Below are 23,871 nucleotides of genomic sequence, written 5' to 3' on the forward strand. Positions count from 1 at the left end.
CTCTTTTTTGTACCTCTGGTAAAATTCAGCTGTGAATCTCTCTGGTCCTGGGGTTTTCTTGGTTGCTAGGTTACTTATTAGTAATTCAGTTTTGAAGCTTGTTATTGGTCTGTTCAGGGATTCAATTTTTGTTGTTGTTCAGTCTTGTTAGGATGTATTCAGAAATTTATTCGTTTTAGATTTTCTAGTTTGTGTGCGTAGAGGTGTTCATAGTAGATTTCAATAGTTATTTGTATTTTAATGTCTAAATCTCCTTTAGTACAGGTCTAATTTTGGTTATTATTTGCCTTCTGCTAGCTTAGGGGTTGGTTTTCTCTTGCTTCTCTCATTCTTTTATTATGTTAGGTTGTTGATAACTTTTTAACTTTTTTTTTTTTTGAGACAGAGTCTCACTCTGTCGCCCAGGCTGGAATGCAGTGGCGTGATCTTGGCTCACTGCAAGCTCTGCCTCCCAGGTTCACGCCATTCTCCTGCCTCAGCCTCCTGAGTAGCTGGGACTACAGGCACCCGCCATCACGCCCAGCTAATTTTTTGTATTTTTAATACAGACAGGGTTTCACCGTGTTAGCCAGGATGGTCTCGATCTCCTGACCTCGTGATCCGCCCACCTTAGCCTCCTAAAGTGCTGGGATTACAGGCGTGAGCCACCACGCCCGGGCCCACTTTTTAACTTTTTGATGTGAGCATTTAGTGCTATAAATTTTCCTCTTAACACTGCCTTAGCTGTGTTGCAGAGATTCTGGTATGTTGTACTTTGTTCTCATTTGTTTCAAATAATGTTTTGATTTCTGCCTTAATTTCATTATTTACTCAAAAGTCATTCAGGTGCAGCTTGTTTAATTTCCATGTAATTACATGGTTTCAAGTGGTTATCTTTGTATTGAATTATATTTTTATCAAGCTGTGATCTGAGTGTGTGGTTGGTATGATTTTGGGATGTTTGAATTTGCTAAGAATTGTTTTATTTCTGATTGTGTGGTCAATATTTTAGAGTATGTGCCACATGGTGATGGAGAATAATGTATATTATGTTGTTTTTAAATAAAGTTCTGTAGATGTCTATTTAGGAGAGTTCTGTGGATGTCTATTAGGACCATTTGTTCGAGTGATGAGTTTGGGTCCTAATATCTTCATAAAATTCCTGCCTCAGTGATCTATTAGTGTTTCTGGGGTGTTGTCTCTTGTTATTGTGTGAGAATCCAAGTTTCTTCATCTCTAAGAATTTGCTTTTTAAATAACACCTTTCTCTCTTCTGCTTTTCTCCCCACAAACGTTCTTTCAGTGTGCAAAATTCAGATGTCCTGGAGTTCAAGAACATGTCCAGAGACCTGGCTATTGTAGGAGAAAATAAAATTAGAAAGAAGAGGCTTTGGCTGGGCGTGGTGGCTCATGCCTGTAATCCCAGCACTTTGGGAGGTCGAGGCGGGTGGATCACAAGGTCAGGAGTTTGAGACCAGCCTGGCCAATATGGTGAAACCCTGTCTCTACTGAAAATACAAAAATTAGCCAGGTATGGTGGTGCGCGCCTGTAGTCCCAGCTACTCGGGAAGCTGAGGCAGGCAAATCGCTTGATCCCGGGAGGCTGAGGTTACAGTGAGCCAAGATCAGGCCACTGCACTCCTTCCTGGGCTACAGAGCAAGACTATGTCACAAAAAAAAAGAAACGAGTCTTTATTCTCCTTTGTTAAAAATAAGAGAGGATATTTTGCCAATCTCTCTTTTCTTAAAGCATTCAGATTATATGTAGATTTTTTCTTTGTTGTTTTGAAAGATATGTAAATCATAGTAACAGCCATAGAAACCTTTTGTTACTATTTTTGACTCAAGATTGTCTTTATCTAGGACCTCAGATTTATTTGTTTTTGTTTTTTTTATTTTTGGTCTTTTAAAGGAGACAGATTTGTTTAGATTAAAGCTCATTTTAAGACACACAAAAGTTGAGCACAAAGATAGGATTAAATTTAGCAGTACAGAATGATAGACTTTACTATACTGAGTAAGTTCTTTTGACAAAAAATACTGATTATCCAAAGTAGTTATGCAATATTTGCAGGCTGAAGTACTTACACTGCAAAAGGTTCAGTGTATGAAAAGTGAAGTCTGTAGTTGTACTTTGATTTCTGTTTATTTCTTCAGAACAGTAAGAATAGTTATGCGTAGTGTTTGTAGAAAAAATTAAACAGTATTTTCTACAATAGTATGAATATAAAGCCACAGTATTTACTTTGAATAGATCCCTTAAATAGTCATTTTAAATCGTTATTCATACTTTTGAAATATAAAGGGTTTTAATTGAATTATGGTTACAGACAACTTAAAAAATTTTTATGTACATTATGGCTAGTACACAAATTATACTTAGATATTTACATCTAATATCCAAAGAAAATTCACTACCAAATTGTTACAGTAGATATTAGTCTCACATGCTTATTAATTTATCCAAAGGCATAATTATAGGTAAGCATGATTTTAGTGTCTTTCATTTCACTAAATTGGAATGCTGCTATTACAGGACAAATAAACAAGGGCGATGTGGGCACCCAAAAACCATAATACCTCTTTAGTTAGCCATGTTGCAAACTCAAATATATTCCACTGTATGAACAAAGTCATATTTCAATTCTTCATCAAAAAGTGCTGATGGAAATTGTCAGATGTATTTCAATATAAATCCCCTATTCAATGGCTAGGAGATGAGAGCCCCAGAGATGGGAGAGAAACCTTACTAAATTCTGCTGAGAATATGCCCCCTTTCTTCATAACACTCATGTTTCTCATGCTGAGAGTAGCTGTGCACTTTGAGTGTTTAGAAAGAAATTTCGTTTAGGGGAATATTTTCTGGTAAACTTGATCAATCTTATATCTAATCTGAGTTTTTTAAAGAATGCTTTTAACTTCTTTTTCTCAATATAATCTTGCTCAGACTGAGAGCTGTTTTTCTTCCAATGCTTTGGGTTTCTGTTTCAGAAGCCCTATTAATATCCCATGGTGTCTATGAATGAGGTGGGCTATCATAGTGAAAACCCTTGGAGCTATCTCTATCTGGACTTGTCTTGGAAATCCAGCAGTATTTTTTCATGTCACCTAGAAAGTGAGGCTGAAACACTGCTCCCGTTTCCATTCTTGTGAAGGTGCAGTCCTACCCAGGAGGCCTGCAGGCTCTCCTGCAGCTCAGGCCTCACTCTCTGATGTGGCACTGGAGTGATGTTGTGGCAATTGGTGTCCATGTAATATGTGAGCTGTATGCTGTGGGCTGTGCCTCAGTAGCAGATGGTAGGGGTCAAAAGATGACACCAGCCACCAGTAGAAGGCAGGTAGGTGTGCTACATACAGCCCAGTGCTCAGGGAGTAGACAGCCATTGCTTTAAAATGTAAATGATCAAAAAGATAGTGCCCTTTTCAATCATTTTTGTAAAAGAGTGAGAGCCTACCTTCAGCATGCACCTGGATTCAAGTTGTAAAATTACCACTTGTCATGAAGATGTGAGTTTATTTTGTCATTGATTATATCAATTAGCACACATGCATGGCCTCCCCCAATTGACAGGTGAATTCAGGATAAACTATGTATGACATGGTGTGCAAATTCTTCTGCTTGTGGATTAATTATGGTGACCATATTTTTCTCTTTACAATCTCTTAAGGAGATTGACTGATGCATGTCACATTCTGATTTAATTGTGTAGTAAAACAGTTTTTTTTTTTTTTTTCTATTCTATCATTGTGAAGTTACTCTGGGGCTGGGGAAAATTTTTATTTTAATTATATTTCCCAAACACTGTCTAGAATTACCAGACGTAATATAAACATGTAAGGTGACAACCAAGGTTTACTCTAGAGGGGCCTTTCTCTCTCAGGCTTCCAGTCAACTCACAATTGTGCTGCACAGTGGATTTTGTTTCCTAAATGTGCAGGCAGAATTGTTTCTCTGCCTATTTGGTATCTATAGTCCTCTACAGTCACATCTGGAGAGGTTAGACTAGATTTCTACACACTTCATTAGGCACCAGTCAACCATTTTACCTCTTTCAATGAATCCTGTATCTTTTTTTTTTTTTTTTTTTTTTTAAGAGGAGTTTCACTCTTGTTGCCCAGGCTGGAGTACAATGGTGCAATCTCAGCTCACTGCAACCTCCGACTCCTGGATTCAAGCAATTCTCCTGCCTTAGCCTCCCGAGTAGCTGGGATTACAGGCATGCACCACCATGCCTGGCTAATTTTGTATTTTTAGTAGAGACAGGGTTTCTCCATGTTGGTCAGGCTGGTCTCGAACTCCCGACCTCAGGTGATCCGTCTGCCTCGGCCTCCCAAAGTGCTGGGATTACAGGCGTGAGCCACCGCGCCTAGCCAATGACTCCTATATCTTTTTTTTTTTTTTAGATGGAGTTTCACTCTTGTTGCTCAGGCTGGAGTGTAATGGCGCAACCTCCACCTTCCAGGTTCAAGCGATTCTCCTGCCTCAGCCTCCCAAGTAGCTGGGATTACAGGCGCCCAAAAAATAAAGACATATACACACAGAATGTGTTTCATGGGTTTGTTTAGGTAATGCCCATATATGCATGTTTGGTAATAAAGCCTCAGAAGAAAAGTAGATCAGAGGTCATGTCTCTTCCCAACCAAGGCAGAACAGGTGAATTCAATAAGCCAACTTTAGGAAAAATGAAGACAACTGATTTTCATATTTTTTGCTGGCTCTTTAAAGTTTACAGAACAAACAAAAAGCAGCCGTGTCTGAATAAATCTGCATTGGGAAAACAACATTTTCACATGTACTAATGTAATGTTTATTAAGCAGGTGCTATGTGCTGAAGAGATTGTTACAGGACGCCCGCAACCACGCTCAACCAATTTTTGTATTTTAAATAGAGAAAGGGTTTCACCATGTTGGTCAGGCTGGTTTTGAACCCCTGACCTCAGGTGATCCACCCGCCTTGGCCTCCCAAAGTGCTGGAATTACAGGCGTGAGCCAGTGCCCAGCCAGTGTGTATATGTTTATCCACAATCTTATATTTAAATGTAAATTTAAAAATCCCCCACGAATAACTAGGTCAGAGGTTCTTTCCATAGCCTTTACATCCAGGCCAGGTGAATCCAATCAGCCAATTCACTTTGTGAAGGTTTATCTAATCCAAGCCAAACACCAAACCACATTTTTTAATGTGAAAACGTCCTTGATACTGGCTCCAAGGTGTTTTAAATTTAGTTTTTCATTAAATGAGCTCACTTGTGGTTCTAACCATTCATCTATAAACAGTCAGAGATGCCTAACAACAGTGGGCCTAGACTTTGTCACAAACAAGCTCTGGCCTGCTTAATAAAATCCACCTTTGACACTTCAGCACATGTTCACTATTACCTGGTAGAAATGTGGTCAGGTAGGCTGGGCACTGTGGCTCACGCCTGTAATCCCAGCACTTTGAGAGGTGCAGGCATGTGGGTAAACTGAGGTCAGGAGTTCGAGACCAGCCTGGCCAACATGGTGAAACCCCGTCTCTACTAAAAATATAAAAATTAGCTGAGCATGGTGGTGCACACCTGTGATCCCAGCTACTTGGGAGGCCGAGGCAGGAGAATCGCTTGAACCTGGGAGGCAGAGGTTGCAGTGAGTCGAGGTCATGCCATTGTACTCTAGCCTGGGTGACAGAGTGAGACTCTGTCTCAGAAAAAAAAAAAAAAAAAAAGTGGTCAGTTACCATCTACCATAATTTTACTTTTAGTATCACAGTATATCTTCTGAAAACAGACCTAGACTTTCTTTTCTTTACCATGAAGACCCTACTCTAGCCACAAAGATGTAAATACAAAAGTGTACTTTTACATCCCACACTCATAGAAACAAATTAACCCCTATCTTGACAGAAGCTATAAGAAGAAATAAGCATTCTGAAATTTGGGTGAGTGCTTTTATACTGAGGCTGGTTCATATGCGAGCCCATTTTTACCAGAAAAAGAAGAGTCAACCTTGACCTGGCAATGAATGATTCCCATGACCTTTTAATTTCAATTTTAGTCTCACATAATTCCCATTTTAGTCTCACATAATTCCCATTTTAGTATCACAAAATTGAGCAAAATGGACCAATGCTTCCTTTATATATATTAAATGCAACAGGATGTTGTACTATTGTAGATATAATTTTTAGGGTATAGAAGTTTATACCTGCATGAAAGTTTTTTTAATTTCAGTGTCAATACTTCTACCACCTATATCTTTATTCTGTATAAATATGGATACAAAATTGCATCAAATACATCTGCATATAAACATATTTAAGTAGATAAACACAAACAGGATTATGTGGGTATGTCTATATAAATATTTATGTATACAAAGCGTGTATCCAAAAGACATTTTCAATACCCAACTATATACTAAAAATGCAGATGTATACTTACCATTCTACTCTATGGCACGATAGCATCCCAGAATGAAATACAGTTTGTAAAAAACATAAGCAAACTTCACCTTCAAGGGTAAGGTCTGGAAAGGAAGCTGCCAGTACAGAAATGTATTGCTTTATGTCCAGGTTAACACTTCAGGGTCCTGCTTTCTTTCTAGGACCTATTCCTAGAACTATGTGAATAGGATGCTATTCACATCTAGCATTTGGAGCCTGAGTTGAGGAATCTGCAGTTCCTATTTAGATAATTGACTGGATGTACCCACCTAGGCTGAGCTGATTGGCTGATAGAAATCATCTAAGGTGAGCTAATTGGCTAATTAGATACACTTGGGCTGAGGTAACTGGCTAGTTGAAATCACCTAATTTTACTCCCTTTAAACGTCAGGTGCCCACTTGGGTTTCTCCCAAGTGCACTTTCCTTCTTGCCCACTCCTGCTCTGGGAAAAAAAAAAAAAAACACAAAACCTAATTTTGTGTGTTTGTGTGTGTGTGTGATGGAGTCTCATTCTGTCACCCAAGCTGGAGTGCAATGGCGTGGTTTTGGCTCACTGCAGCCTCCGCCTCCTGGGTTCAAGCCATTCTCCTGCCTCAGCCTCCTGAGTACCTGGGATTACAGGTGCCCGCCGCCACACCCAGCTAACCTTTGTGTGTGTGGTTTTTTGTTTTTTTTTTTAGTAGAAACGGGGTTTCACCACTTTGGCTAGGCTGGTCTTGAACTCCTGACCTCATCATCCTATGGAATGAGACCACCACTTCTCCTGTTGTCCTTCCCAGTTTCTCCCCAACCTCCCCTTTTCCCTAGCTTATAAGACAGGAGAAAAGAGAGAAAGCAAAAAGTTGGAAAGAAACAGAAGTAAGATAAATAGCTAGACACCCTTGGCGTCACCACCTGGCCCTGGTGGTTAAAATAATAATAATAATATTAACCCCTGACCAAAACTACTGGTGTTATCTGTAAATTCCAGACATTGTATGCAAAAGCACTGTAAAACTTTTTGTTCTGTTAGCTGATGTATGTAGCCCCCAGTCACGTTGCTCACCTTACTTGATCTATTATGACTTTCACGTAGACCCCTTAGAGTTGTAACCCCTTAAAAGGGCTAGGAATCTCTTTTTCGGGGAGCTCGGCTCTTAAGACGCGAGTCTGCCGATGCTCCCGGCCACATAAAAAACCTCTTCCTTTAATCCGGTGTCTGAGGAGTTTTATCTGTGACTCGTCCTGCTACAATCCTCCCACCTCGGCCTCCCAAAGTCCTGGGATTACAGGTGTGAGCCACCTCGCCCCCCTCTGAAAGAACCTAATTTTATAATTTGCTGATTGGAATCATCTGGGCTGAGATAATTTGCTAATTTTAGAAAAACTGTCCTGGCTGGGCGCTGTGGCTCACTCCTGTAATCCTAGAGCTTTGTGAGGCCGAGGTGGGTGGATCACCTGAGGTCAGGAGTTTGAGACCAGCCTGGCCAACATGGTGAAACCCCATCTCTACTAAAAATACAAAAATTAGCCAGGTGTGGTGCCACACGCCTGTAATCTGAGCTACTCAGGAGGTCGCTTGAACCCAGGAGGTGGAGGTTACAATGAGCTGAGATCACACCACTGCACTCCAGCCTGGGCGACAGAGCCAGACTCCGTTCCCTTCCCCCTGCGCCACCCCCCCACTTCCCCAAAAAAAAACAACCAACTGACCTGAGCTAATTAGCTAGTTGGATTTACAAGTACTGAGTGGGTGGGATGAGTAGGGAATTCACATCTGACTCAGTTTTATTTCAAGGCTTTATTACAAGACATAATAGACATATTTATATAACCCTGTGTGTTTGTATTTTTAACCTATCTACATTTTTATACTGTATCTAAATCCATAGAGTGAAACTTCCAAAATAAACTGAAATGTGCTTTTAATATCATAGTCTGTCTTTAAGTAACAACTCTTGGGTTTTCTTTTTTACCCCATAATTCACTTTTCCAGCCAAAGAATCCCACATAAATATGATATGCTATTCCTAGGTCACATTTTCAAAAAAACAGATACTCTATACTGATGAAAGCTGTAAAGAAAAATTTCTAGCACTTTCAAATTTGAGGGAGAGCTTTTAAGCTGAAGCTACTTTATCTTTAGTTCTGTGTTCACCAGAATTAGAGTGGTCAGCCTTGACCTGGCAATAAATGTTTCTCGTAGCCTTAGTGCATTTTCTTTTTGTTTTAAATCTTATTTTACTTTAAGTTCCTGGATACACGTGCAGAACGTGCAGGTTTGTTATATAGGTATACATGTGCCATGGTGCTTTGGTGCACTGATCAACCCGTCATCTAGGTTTTAAGCCCCACATGGATTAGGTATTTGTCCTAATGCTCTTCCTCCCATTGCCCCCGACTCCCCCGACAGGCCCTGGTGTGTGTTGTTCTCCTCCCTGTGTCCATGTGTTCTCACTGTTCAACTCCCACTTATGAGTGAGAACATGCGGTGTTTTGTTTGCTGAGGATGATGGCTTCCAGCTTCATCCATGTCCCTGCAAAAAACATGATCTCATTTTTATGGCTACATAGTATCCCATGGTGTATATGTATCACATTTTCTTTATCCAGTCTATCATTGATGGGCATTGGGTTGGTTCCGTGTCTTTGCTATTGTAAAGTGCTGCAATAAACATACATGTGCATGTGTCTTTATATTAGAATCATTTATATTCCTTTGAGTATATATCCAGTAATGGGATTGCTGGGTCAAATGGTATTTCTGGTTCTAGATCCTTGAGGAATTACCACACTGTCTTCCACAATGGTTGAACTAATTTACACTCCCACCAACAGTGTAAAAGCATTCCTATTTCTCCACAGCCTTGCCAGCATCTTTTATTTCTTGACTTTTTAATAGTCACCATTCTGACTGAATCCTGACTATTTCTGCTTCAAGCAAACCTCCATGACCAGGGTGAACCCAGGTTCTGCCTGTTCCCAAACCCTAGCCTTGGCCTCTTTGTCTCTGGGCTTAGCATCCTTACCTGGCACAGAAAGCTCAAAGCTCCTGGCTTGCTCACATCATTAAAATGCCACACTATGAAGACTCAGTGAAAGCATGAAGCTGGATAATTGTATGTTCAAATACTTTCAACAAGTGCAAATGTATAGGCTTAAAGAAATAGAACTGGCCAGGTGTGGTGGCTCATGCCTGTAATTCCAGCACTTTGAGAGGCTGAGGTGGGTGGATCACTTGAGGTCAGGAGTTCAAGACCAGCCTGGCCAACATGGTGAAACCCATTTCTACTAAAAATACAAAATTAGGCTGGGGTCTGTGGCTCATGCCTGTAATCCCAGCACTTTGGGAGGCTGAGGAGGGTGGATCACCTGATGTCAGGAGTTTGAGACCAGCCTGGGCAACATGGCGAAACCCCGTCTCTACTAAAAATGCAAAAATTAGCTGGGCATGGTGGCGCATGCCTGTAATCCCAGCTACTAGGGAGGCAGAAGTTGCAGTGAGCTGAGATCATGCCACTGGACGCCTGGGTGACAGAGCGAGACTGTCTCAAATAATATATATACATATATATACACACACATACGTACATATGTATAAATATGTATAGGCGTATATATGTATGAATGTGTATATATGAATATATATACACAATGTATGTATATATGTGTATGTGTGTATATATGCATGTATATATGTGTGTGTATGTGTATATGTATGTGTATATGTGTGTGTATGTGTATATGTATATATGTATGTATACATATGGGTTTATATATATATGTGAAATAAAACAATTATGTGCACTTTTTAGACCCAAGAGTTGAATCCCTGGAACTTAACAGCACAAGGATTTTTCAGGCAATACAGAGAGTTGCATGAATACAATAATCTTTTTAAATTCATAATTTGAGTTAACTTTTAGATAACTCTTGAATTAGACAAAATTATTCACTTTTCAATGAGAACCTATCTTTTTGGCACATTTAATATAAACCTATGAAGCAAAAATTTGTGAACTGCCCATCAGATATGAGCATTTCATAGATGAGGACCATTCCACAATTTTGAAACAGATTTTCAAAATACTATTTTTTATCTTATCTATGTACCCAATTTTTTCATTTTTAGCCATTTATTTAGACTACTTCTGAAAACTGAGATATTACACAAAGGTAGTTATTATTTAAAGTTATTTGTTAACCATTTTAAAGCTTGAGAACATTAGGTGTTTATGTAAAAACCTTTAAGTTAAATACACAGACATTTTGTTGATAACTCAGAATGTGTAGCTTTTTAAATACACCGTATTAAATGTCTCATTTATTAAAAATCACAAAAAGATTATTCTGCCTTGAGCTGGGTTTATAGTTTTATAATTTTCATGCTAAATGTTGACACCTAATGAAATATGGCACAGAGGTGATATTGTGACTGTTGCACACCCAGATGACAGTAAAGATTGTCATTCTTTAACAGTAACACAGCCCACCACTGAGGCTCTGAATCTCACATTAGGAAGCTGACAAAAGTTGGAAAATTGCCTCTCATAGGTGAATCCTGTCCACAGGTGGGTTGGTGACTCTCAGACCAAGATTCAGCACAGCTGTGAGGCTGTGACTTCACTAAGGGTACACAGTCTGCAGGAGGGACTGAGGCTGTCATGCGTGGATCCAGTCCACTGTTGAGATTGTGAGTCATATACTGAGACCCAGCACATAGGAAGTGTTGCCTCATACCTATAAGTGGGAAATGTACAGGATTGTTCATTTTATCCCTGGACTTCCCTGCAGGTGTGACTGAGAAATAAACCTCTGCCCAGCCTTTGACTTATTTGACTTTTCTGCCTCAGACCAGCCCACCTATGGGATTGTGATATGTCACTAGACCCCACAACTAGGTATTGTGACTCTATTCTCCTTCCTTGGCACTGTCTGAAGGGGGCATATGATATATTGCTTGTCCTTAAACTCAGGTGATGTCAGTCTCTTCTGCCTTGGCACTGCTTATAGGGGGCATTGTGACATATCATTGGGCTCTACACCCATAACCCACATTATGTAACTCTCCATTCCTGGGCCCTGCTCATAGTGGCCATTGTGACATATTGCTGACTCCGAAACCCAGGTGATGTAACTCTTCTGCCTTGGCCCAGCCTGCAGAGGGCATTGTGACACACCTCTGCAAACATCACCAAGGTGATTTGACTCTATTCTGACAATTCCATGTCCCAAAAGGTGATTGTGACATATCACTGAGCTCAGCACCTAGCTGATGTGGCCTTTTTCTTCCTAGGTTCTGCCTGCAAAGAAGATTGTGACATATTGCTGGTTGCAACACCACGGTGATGTTACTTTTTGCCTTCTCACTGCCCTCAGAAGGCATTGTGATATGTTGGTGGTCCCAGCTTCAAGGGAATGTAAGTATCCTCTCTGGACCCTTCCCACAAAGGGCATTGTAACATATCTCTGCACCCATCAACTATTTGATATGACTCTCTTCTCTGACCTGGGCTCTGCCCACAGGAGTCCTTGTGACATGTTTCTGGGCCCATCACCTAGTTGATGTGACTCTCCTTCTCTGCCTAGGCCCTGTCCATGATGGGGATTGTGACATACTGCCTGATCAAGCACCTAAATGGTGTGACCCTTTTCTCATGCCTGGACCCTGCCCAATAAAGCAATTGTAACATATAGCTGAACCCATCTTCTAAGTTATGTGACTCTCTGCTTTGATTTGAGCCCTATAAACAGAAGGCATTGTGACATATCTCTGCTTTTCTCACCTGGATGATGTGACCTTCCTACCTGGGACCCCCTTAGGGAGTATTGTGACAATTTGCTTGACCCAACACCTGTGTGATGTCACTCTCCTCTACCGCTTGGCTTCTTTCCACAGAAGGAATTGTGATCTATCACTGGGCCCAGCACGCAGGTAATACAACTCTCCTGCATAGGCCCTGCCCAGAGGGATGATTGTGAAAGATTGCTGATCCCAGCCCCCTACGTGATGTGACTCTTCTCTTCTGCCTGGGTCTTATTTTCTAAGCACATTGTGACATAATGCTGAGCTGACAATCAGGTTAATGTGACTTTTCCTTTTTTTGTGGTTTGTTGAGATTTAGGGCCTAATTTTTATTTATTTTTTCAAAAAGAATTTACAAGATACAAAGGTCTCACAATACATTATCACTGATGATTGCCAACTTTTTTGTTTGTTTGTTTGTTTGAGACAGGGTCTCCCTCTGTCACCCAGGCTGGAGTGCTGTGGTGGGATCGTAGCTCACTGCAACCTCTGCCTCCCGAGCTCAAGCAGTTCTCATGCCTCAGCCTCCTGAGTAGCTGGGATTACAGGCACCCACCGCCACAGCCTGGCTAATTTTTGTATTTAATAGAGATGGGGTTTCACCATGTTGGCCAGGCTGGGTTCAAACTCCTGACCTCAGGTGATCTGCCTGCCTTGGCCTCCCAAAGTGCTGGGATTACAGGCGTGAGCCACTGTGCTTGGCTGACCAAAGGGATTTAACTCTTCCCCCTCTTGCCTGGGATATATCGCTGGGTTCAACATTTAGGTAATGCAACTTTCCTGCAAGGACCCTGCTTACAGAGGCATTGTGACATATTGATAAGTCTGTCACCGAGGGGATGTAACTCTCTTCTTTGAGACCTGCCTACAGGGGGCATTGTGACATATCTCTATGCCTGTTACTCAGGTGATGTGATTCTCTTTTACTGCTTGTTTTTGGTCACAGAAGCGATTTGGAAATATCATTGGCCCAGCACCCAGCTGATGTGACTCTTCCGTTTTTCCTATATTCTGCCCACAGAAGAGATGTGACATATGGCTGGACCCAGTACCTACATGATGTAACTCCTCTTCTGCCTGGGCCTTGCCCTCAGGAGATATTACAATATATTACTGGACCCAGCAACTAAGTGATTTGACTGTCCTGTTTTGTCCTGCTTTCTGGGAGGATTGTGCCCACAGAAGAGATGTGACATATGGCTGGACCCAGTACCTACATGATGTAACTCCTCTTCTGCCTGGGCCTTGCCCTCAGGAGATATTACAATATATTACTGGACCCAGCAACTAAGTGATTTGACTGTCCTGTTTTGTCCTGCTTTCTGGGAGGATTGTGACATAATTGCCTGGTCCAGTACCTAGGTGATGTGACTCTTCTCCTGCCTGGGCCTAGTCCACAAGGGACATTGTGACATATTGCTGGACCTAGCATCCAAGTAATTGTGACTTTCCTGCCTGGTTGTGACATATTGCTGAACCCAGCACCCAGCTGATGTGACTCTTCTGCCTGGGCTTTATTCTTAGGGGTTTGTGACATATCTCTGCGTTCATCAACTGTTTGATGAGAACTCTCCTCTCTGACCTGGGCTTTGCTCAAAAGAAAGACAGTGAAATATCTCTGGACCCAGCACCTAGGTGATGTGTCTCTCCTCTATTGCTAGTGCTCTGTTCAGAGTGAAATTGTGATGTATTGCTGAGTCCAGCAGCTAGGTAATAAGATTCTTCTATATGGGCCCTGCCCAAAGGGGTGTTATGACACCCCTTTTATTTATCACCTAGGCAAAGTGACTCTCTTTATTTGCCTGGACCCTAACCAAAAAGAGAATTGTGACATAGCACTGGATCCAGCACCTTGGTGCTTTTTTTTTTTTTTTTTTTTTTTTTTGCCTGGAGCCTGCATATTTTGGGTATTGTGACATATTGCTGAGCTGAACACCCAAGGGATGAGAGACTTTTCCTGGGCCCTGTCTACAGTAGCCCTTGTGACATATGTCTGCATCTATCACCTTGGGGATGTGATTTCCCTGTTTTTCATGCACGCTGCCCAAATGGAAGATTGCAATATATCGCAGGGCCCAGCGACCAGGTGATGTGTCTCTTCTCATTTGGCCTTGCCCACAGGGAGCATTGGAATATATTGCTGGGCCCAGTATCCAGGGGATTTGACTCTTCTGCTGCCAGTTCCCTGCTCTCAGAAGGGGGTCGTAACATATCTTTGGCCAAGCACCTGGGTGATGGGACTCTCCAGCTGGGTTCATGCTTTCAGGGAAGATTGTGACATATCCCTGGCAGAGAGGCAGTCGATGTGTCTCTGCTTGCTCCATGCTCACAGATGGGATTGTGAAATACATCTTAGCCCCACTCACATATGCAATGAGGACTCTCATACCTTGAGCCAGCCAATAAGAGTGATACCATCTATGTTAGGTAACCTTAAAGAAATGGGTAAAATTCTGGGTCTTCTCTTTATACTAAGGTCATAGAGGATTACCACTCTGCTGCATATTGTATACAACCTTTGTTTGGTGCACAGAATGTTATCACAGAGCCCAGCAAAAATATGAGACTGTGGTTTTAGTATGCACACTCCACCAAGTGTTAGGATTGTCACCCTTTAAACATGGAAAGAAACCACTGGTGAGGTCCTTAATCTCACACGTGGGCACAGTCCATAGCTGGAATAGTGACTGTCATAAGTAATCATCTGGCTAAAGTTGGGATGGTGACTCATTTCGAGATCATAGGCAGGCAAGGACTCTCATATCTAGACCCAGCCAATTGGAGAGATGTTGACTCTCATACTTGGGCTTAGTGCCACAGGTTCAAACATGGGTCCATACCAGCAAGAAGGTCTCAGTGGATTTCCAACTCTCATGCATACCATATAAAGCCCTCAGATAATACAGAGAGTGTCTTAACAGGGCCCCACACACAGGCAACATTGTGACACTTGTATGCACACCCAGCCAACAGTAAAGATTGTTATCCTCACACATGAATGCAGCCCCCTATTGAGGTTTGGAATCTGATACCCAGAAAGAGTCAGAAGTTGGCAAATTGACTCTTGTACATGGATTTCATCCATAGGTGGATTGGTGTCCCTGAGCCCAACACTCAGCATACCTGTGAGCCTGTGACTCCACTAAAACAGTCTGCACAAAAAAATTAAGGCGCTAATTCACAGATCCAGTCCACTACTGAAACTGTGACTCCTGTACTTAGTCTCAATATGCAGGTGGTGTTTACTCTCATATTGAAAACTGGGATGTGTCTGGGAGTGTTAATCTCATCTGTGGACCTTTGTGCAGATGAGATTGTGACATATACCTCTGCCCATCACCTGATTTGACTCTTCTGCCTGGGACCAGACAACAGATGGGACTGTGACATCACTGGACCTAGCATTTAAGTAATGTGACTCCATTTGTCTGCCTTGGTGCTGTGTGGCAAGGGGCATTGTGACATGTTGCTGGGAATTGCACCCAGGTGATGTAAACCTATTCCCCTGCCTTGGGGCTGCCCCCAAAACACATTGTAACATATCACTAATCTCTGCTCCCAGGTTCCGTGACTCTCCTGTCTGTGCCCTGCCTACATGGATTATTGTGACATATTGCTAGGTCCAACACCCAGGTGATGTAACTCTCCTGCTTGAGTCCTGCCTTGAGTCCAGGGGGGCATTGTGAAATATCTCTGCACTCATAATTCTGGTGATTTGACTCTCTTCTTGCCAGGTCTCTGCTCACAGGGGGGATTTTGATGTATCGCTAAGCCCAGCACCTAGCTAATGTAAGTTTTCTCTTCTTCTTAGGTTCTGCCTGTAGAAAAGATTGTAACATAATGCTGGGCCCAACTTCAAGGTGGCATTACTTTTTTGACTTGGCCTTGCTCTCAGAAGACATTATAACATACTGCTGGGCCCAGAACCAAGGTGATGTTAAGTCTTCTGACTAAAACCTACCCACAGAAGACATTGTGACATATCTCTGGGCCCATCAACTATTTGATGTGACTCTACTCTTATCTGAGTTTTTTTAATAAAAGAGATTTTGACATATCTTTGGGCCCAGCACCTAGGTGATTTGACTCTCTTCTGCTGCATGAGCCATGACCAGAGATGGAGAGTGACTTATCGCCTGAACCAGCACACAAATGTAATTATTCTGACTGATTTCTTTCCAAAGAAGTCATCGTGACATATTTTTGAGGCCATCGCCTAAATGATACAATTTTTTTTTCCTGGGCCTTGCCCACTGAGGTGATTGTGAAATACAGCTGGGCTCAGCCCTTAGGTTATGTGACTCTCCTCTTTTTTTCTGAGCCCTATCCACAATGGGCATTGTGACATATCTCTGGGCCCATCACCTAGGTGATGTGACTCTTTTCTGGGCCTTCACTCAGGGTATATTATGATATATACCTGTATCTAGCACCTAGGTAATGTGACTCTCCTATTCTGCCTGGGCCGTGCGTATATTGTGTACTGTGACATATTTCTGGGTCCAGCACCTAGGTGATTTTGCCCTCCAGCACAGCCCCTGCCATCAGGGTTATAATATATCTTTCTATTCATCACCTACATGATGTGACTCTTTTTGTTTGCCTTTGTCCTGCCAAAAAGGGGATTGTGACATTTCACCCAGCACCCAGGTGATGTGATTCTCCTCTTACGATTGGGACTTAGAATTTTTGGTAGTGTGACATACTGCTGAGCTTAACACCTTGGCAGTTGGAGGCTCTTGCCTGGGCCTGGCTCACAGTTGCCCTGTGACATAATTTTGCACCAATCATCTGGGAGATGTGACTCTTCTTTTCTACCTTCACTCTGTCCAAAGGGAAGATTGTCACATATCGCTGGGCTCAGCAACCAGGTATGTGTCTCTCCTGCTTGTGACTTGCCAACAGAGAGCATTGTGACATACTCCTGAGCCAATCACACTGGTGATGGGACTCTGCTTCATGTGACTTGCTTTCAGGAAGAAATTGTAACATACCTCTGGTTGAGCACCCAGGTAATGTGACCCCTCCTGCCTCACCCCTGCCCTCTGGAAAGATTGTGACATAACTCTGGCCTATTACTGAAGTGATGTGACTCTTCTGTTGGCTCTCTGTGGACAGTATCTGGGATTACAGGCACGTGCCACCACCCCCAGCTAATTTTTTGTATTTTAGTAGAGCCGGGGTTTCACCATGTTGGCCAAGATGGTCTTCATCTCCTGACCTTGTGATCCGCCCATCTCGGCCTCCCAAAGCGCTGGGATTACAGGCGTGAGCCACCACGCCTGGCCCAGGATGGTGACTCATTTCTAAACCCAGCTCATAGGCAGGTGAGGACTCTCCAATCTAGATCCATCCAGTTGGAGACATATTGATTCGCATATCTAGGCTTAGAACCATTGGTATGATTATTTGTCTATATCATCACAAAGGTTGCAAAGAAGACTGCGACTCTTATGCATACTGTATAAAACACTTGAATAGTGCTGAGTGCTGAGCTCAGCATACAGGTGACATTGTGACATTTAGATGTACACCCAACAGACAGCAAAGATTGTCATCATTCTACATTAACAGTCCACTGTTGCATTTCTGAATCTCACACTCAAAGTCAGTCGAAAGTTGGAAAACTGACTGTATACATGGATGACTGTCATACGTGGACTCAGTCCACATGTGGGTTGCTGACTTTCAGACCAAGATTTAGCACACCCATGATGTTGTGAATCCACGGAGGAGATAAAGTCTGCAGGAGAAGTTTAGGCTCCCAAACACATGTCTAGTCCACCAATGAGATTGTGACTTGTGTACTTATGTTGCGGGAAATTAAGGAACCGGAGAGACCGAATGGAGGGCAGGAAGTGTTTATTTAAGGTGTACACTGGCTCAGTGGACATGTGTCCTGAAAGTCTGAGCCCCGAACAAAGAAAACGAGTTCCTTTTAAGTATTTTGAGGTGGGCACTGTGTGAAGCAGGAAGCAGGCTTACAGAAGCAAGAACAAAGGCTGCTGTGATATTTTTGCAACATGTCTTACATCTTTGGGAAAACTTGGTTTGTAGCTTATGCTTATTTGTTTTGTGACCTTGCAGCTGTGCAGGGAAGAAAGGAACAGGAGCTTATAGAGCCTACAAAATATGTGGAGAGTGGATATGGTTAATGTTTCTTGGGACAGGCAGTTAATTTTTTTTTTAACTTTAACTTCGTGGGGGGCTACTTAAATTTTTTTCAGCCTTGGTTAATACAGCAATTCATTCTATGAGCTATTATTATTTGTCTTACTATAATCTTTACTATTATTACTTATGCTATTATTTTGTTATTTTCTTAATTTCTTACTTCACTTATACCCAACCTACAGTGAGCAGTGGCTCTCATACCAAGAGCCAGGAAAGGTGTGAGATTGGTAGTCTCATCCCTGGACCTCCTGCAGGTGTGATTTTGACATACACCTCTCCTCAGCACCTGAGTGATTTGACTCTCCTGCCTGAGTCCAGCTTACAAATGAGATTGTGACATATCACTGGACCCAGCACCTTGGTAATATGACTATCCTCCTGCTTTGGCACTGCCCACAGAAGGTATTGAGACATATTGCTGGGCCTAGCACTTCTGTGATTTGACTCTGCTGCCTGTACCCTGCTTTCAAGAAGGGATTGTAGCATATCTGGCTGAGCATCTAGGTGATGTGACTTTCTTGCCTGGTGCCTGCCCTCAGGAAATATTGTGATATATATATATATATTGCCCTCAGGAAATATTGTGATATATATAAAATATATGATTCAGATCAAGGTGCAATAGTAACTATTGTAACTTGAGTCAGCAAATAGGAGAGATACTGTCTCTTGTAGCTAGGCTTAGGGTAATAGGTAAGATTCTGGGTCTCCTCTTTGTATGAAGGTCATAAAGAATTACCACTCACTCACATACCTTATAAAGCCCTCAAATGTTACAGACGGTGTAATTACAGGGCCCAGCACACAGGTGAGATTGTGTTTTTTCTATGCATACCCTGCAAACTGTTAGGATTGTCACCCTCACACATTGAAAGAGCCCACTGGTGAGGTTCTAAACTACACACATGTATGAGGTCTACAGTTGAAATTGTGATTGTCAAATATCAACATCCTGCTACAGTTGAGACGGTGACTCATTTATAAACCCAGCTCATAGGTAGGTGAGAACTCTCATATCTGGACTCAGCCAATTGAAGGGATGTTAACTCTTGTACTTGCTCTTAGGTCCACAGGTACAATCATGGGTCCATACCAGCATGAAGGTCTCATACCAAATTTATTTTTTTGTTTTTTTATTATTATTTTTTTGAGACAGAGTCTCTGTTACCCAGGCTGGAGTATAGTGGCGTAATCTCGGCTCACTGAAACCACCGCCTTCCGGGTTCAAGCAATTCTTCTGCCTCAGCCTCCTGAGTAGCTGGGACTACAGGCGTGTGCCACCACACCTGGCTAATTTTTGTATTTTTAGTAGAGATGGGGTTTCACCATCTTGGCCAGGCTGGTCTTGAACTCTTGACCTCGTGATCTACCCACCTCGGCCTCCCAAAGTGCTGGGATTACAGGTGTGAGCCACCACGCCTGGCCAACAAATTGCCACATTCTAAAGCCCTTGGGTGGTACTGAGTGTGTTTTTAACAGGGCCCAGCACACAGGTCAGATTGTGTTACTTGTATACATACCCAGCCAATTGTAAAGATTGTCATCTTTTATGAACTGTGTTTATAGGTGCTCAGGTTCTGAATGTGCTCAGGTTCTGAATATCACATCTGAAGGTGGTGGAAAGTTGGAAAATTGACTCCCCTACATAAATTCCATTCACAGAATGATGGGTGACTCAGGACCAAGATTTAGCACATTTGTGAGGCTGTGACTCTGCTACAGGTACACAGTCCATGGGGAATTGAGGCTCTCAGGCACAAATCTATCCACAGTTAATGTTGTCACTTGTGTACTTAGAAAAAAAATACAGGGGATGTTGACTCTCTTACCTAGAACTAGGACATGTGCAAGATTGTTAATCTCATCCCTAGACGTTTTTGCAGGTGTGATTATGACATATGCCTCTTCTTAGCGCCTGAATGATTAGACTCTTGCTTGCGCCCAGCCCACAAGTGGAAATTGTGACATATTGCTGGACCCCAACCTAGGTGATGTGACTCTATTCTTTTTCCTTGGTACTTCCCGCAGGAGCATCTTGACAGATCGCTGGGCCTTGCACCCAAGTGATGTGAGTCTCCTCTGCTGCCTTTGTGCTTTCCACAGGGAACATTGTGACACATCGCTGGGCAGCACACCCGGGTTATGTGACTCTCCTGCCTGTGCCCTGCCCACATGAGCCATTGTAACATTTTACTTGGTCCAACACCCAGTTGATGTAACTCTCCTGCCTGGGACCTGCCTACAGGGTCATTGTGTCATATCTCTGTTGCCATTACTGTCGTGATGTGACTCTCTTCTCCTCTTGGGATTTTATGTGTTGGCATACTTCTGGGGTCTTGCATTACTTCTCCTAACCCACCCAACTCCTGAGATCTCACTGGGAAGCTACTGATGACCACTTTTAGGTGTTTCGTATTTATTAGGAGACTGCCTGTCCCTGGCAACAGCTGTCACCAATTATTACTTTAGAGAGATAGTTCACTGCCTGGCCATTACCTGATTGCTGCCTGACATTTCTGGTGTGTGTGGAGTGGGGCGCCTTTTCTTGCCCTGCTTATGCTGGACTAGCTACCTACTGTCACACTGCATGCATTTGTTTTGTGACATATGGCTGGGTCCAATACCTAGGTGAGGTGACTCTCCTGCATGGGTCCTGCCCACAGGGGTATTATGATATATTTTTACATTCATGATTTAGGTGATGTGGCCTTCTCCTTCTGCCTGGTCTCTGCCAAAATGTAGGATGGTGATGTATCACTGGACCTAGCACCTAGGTGATGTGACTCTCCTCTTTCATGGGCCCCACATATGAGTACTGTGACATATCACTGGGCCAAACATGTAGAAGTTGGGAGGTGCCTGCCTATGCCCTGCAAACAGGGCTCTAGCCCTACAACGCTCAAGAGCCTTGTGACATATCTCTGTATTCCTCACCAAGGAGATGTGACTCCTCTGCTGCTTCCTGCACCTGGCCCACAGGGAAGATTGTGACAATAACATTGACTCAGCAACAGGGTGATGTGCTTCCTTTTCCTGGGCCTTGCTCCCAGGGAGCATTGTGACATGTCACTGGGCTCAGCACCCAGGTGCTGTGACTGCTGCACATGCCCTGCTTTCAGAACAGGATTGTAACATATCCCTGGCTGATCACCCAGGTAATGTTACTCTTCTGCCTGGTTCCTGCCATCAGGGAAGATTGTGACATATTCCTGTCCTAGCGACCAGGTGATGTCACTCTCCTGCTCACTCTCTATCGACAGGTGGGATTGTAAAATATATCCTTGTTCAGCTCGTGGGTGAGATGATAACTCTTATGCCTCAAACCAGCCAATAGGAGAGATACTGTTTTTTGAAGCTAGGCTTAGGAAAATGAGTAAGGTCCTGGATCTCCTCTGTATGAATATCATAGTTGATTACCAGCCTCTCACATATATAAATTTTTCAAGTGGTACAGACAGTCTCATCACAGGACCCAGGACCCAGGTGAGATTGTGTTTTTCATATGCACACTATCAGCCATTAGGATTTTTGCCCTCACACATGGACAGAGCCTACTGGTAAGGTCTTGAATCTCACACGTGGATGGAGTTGAAATTGTGACTGTTATTTGTGAACATCTGGCTGCAGTTAGGATGGTGACTCATTTCTAATCTAGCTCCTAGGCAGGTGAGGACTCTTATTTTTCATTTTTATTTTATTTTTATTTTTTTGGAGACAGTATCTCACTCTGTCACCCAGGCTGGAGTGCAGTAGTTTAATAACGGCTCACCGCAACCTCCACCTCCCGGCTTTAATCGATTCTCCTGCCTCAGCCTCCTGGGTAGCTGGGATTACAGATGTGCACCACCACACCGGGCTAATTTTTGTATTTTTAGTAGAGATGGGGTTTCACCATGTTGGCCAGGCTGGTCTTGAACTCCCGACCTAAAGTGATCCACCTGCCTCGGCCTCCCAAATTGCTGGGATTACAGGCATAAGCCACCATGCCTGTCCTCTTTTACGTGGAACCAGCCAGTGATAGAGATGCTGACTCTCATACCTGGGCTTAGAGACACAGGTACAATCATGGGTCTATACCTTCAACATGAAGGTCATAGAGTGGTTTGCAACTCTCGTTAATACTGTAGAAATCTCTCGTGTGGTACTGAGATAGCCTAGAACACAGACAAAATTGTGACACTCATACACCCACCCAGCCAACAGTAAAAACTGTTATCTTTCCACATGAACACAGCCCACTGTTGAGGTCCTGAGTCTCCCTCATGAAAACAGTCAAAAGTTGGAAAATTGACTTTATTTATTTATTTTTTTAGAGTCTCACTCACTCTGACACACAGGCTAGACTGCAGTGGTGCACTCTCAGCTCCTGCAACCTCCACTTTCTGGGTTCAAGCAATTCTCGTGCCTCAACCTCCTGTGTAGCTGGAATTACAGGCATGTGCCACCACACCCAGCTAATTTTTGTATATTTACTACAGACAGGGTTTCACCATGTTTCCCAGACTGCTCTCAAACTCCTGGCCTCAAGTGATCCAGGCCTGCCTCGACCTCCCAAAGTGCTGGGATTACAGACATCAGGCACCACCCCCAGCCTGGAAACTTGACTCTTATATGTGGATGCATTTCACAATATTTAGCACATCTGTGAGTCTGTGACTCCAGTAAGGGTACACAGTCTGCAGGAAGACTTCAGGCTCTCATAAACAAATCGAGTGCACCATTGAGATTGTGAGTCTCTTAATTAGACCCAACATACAGGAGGTGTTGACTCAAATTTAGAACTGGGACATGTGTGAGATTGTTAATCTAATCTCTAAGCCATCCTGCAGATGTGATTTTGGCATATGTCTCTGCTCAGTACTTGAGTGATTTGACTCTCCTGTCTGGGCCCAGTCTATAGGCACAATTGCGACATATCACTGAACCAGCACATGTGACTCCATACTCCTGCCTTGGTGCTGCCCACAGGGGAGATGGTGGAATATCACTGGGCCTTGCATCCAAGTGATGTAAGTCACCATTTCTTTATTGGCACTGCCTACGGGGGACACTGGCGTATCTCTGGGCTTAAAACCCAGCTTATGTGATTCTCCTATTTTTTCCCTGCCCACATGGGCCATTGTGACATACTGCTTAGTGTAACACCCATGTAATATAACTCTTCAGCCTCAGCCTTGCCTACATGGGCATTGTGATGTATCTCTGCACTCATCACCCAGGTAATGTGACTCTTGTCTGGTTTCTGTTCAGATGGGATATTTTTGCCTATTGCTGGGTATAGCACCTAGCTGATGGGACTCTTCCCATCTTTCTAAGGCCCACCCGCATGGAAGATGGTGACATTTCACTTTGCCCTACACTAAGGTGACATTAATCTGTTGCCTTTGCCCTACTTTCAGAAGACATTGTGACATATTGCTGGGCCCAGCACCCAGGTGATGTGAGTCTCCTGCCTGAGCCCTGCTCACAGAGGGCATTGTGACATACTTCTGACTTCATCAACTATTTGA

Source organism: Gorilla gorilla, chromosome 6 (assembly GCF_029281585.2).
Source record: "Gorilla gorilla gorilla isolate KB3781 chromosome 6, NHGRI_mGorGor1-v2.1_pri, whole genome shotgun sequence".
Lineage (NCBI taxonomy): Eukaryota > Metazoa > Chordata > Mammalia > Primates > Hominidae > Gorilla > Gorilla gorilla.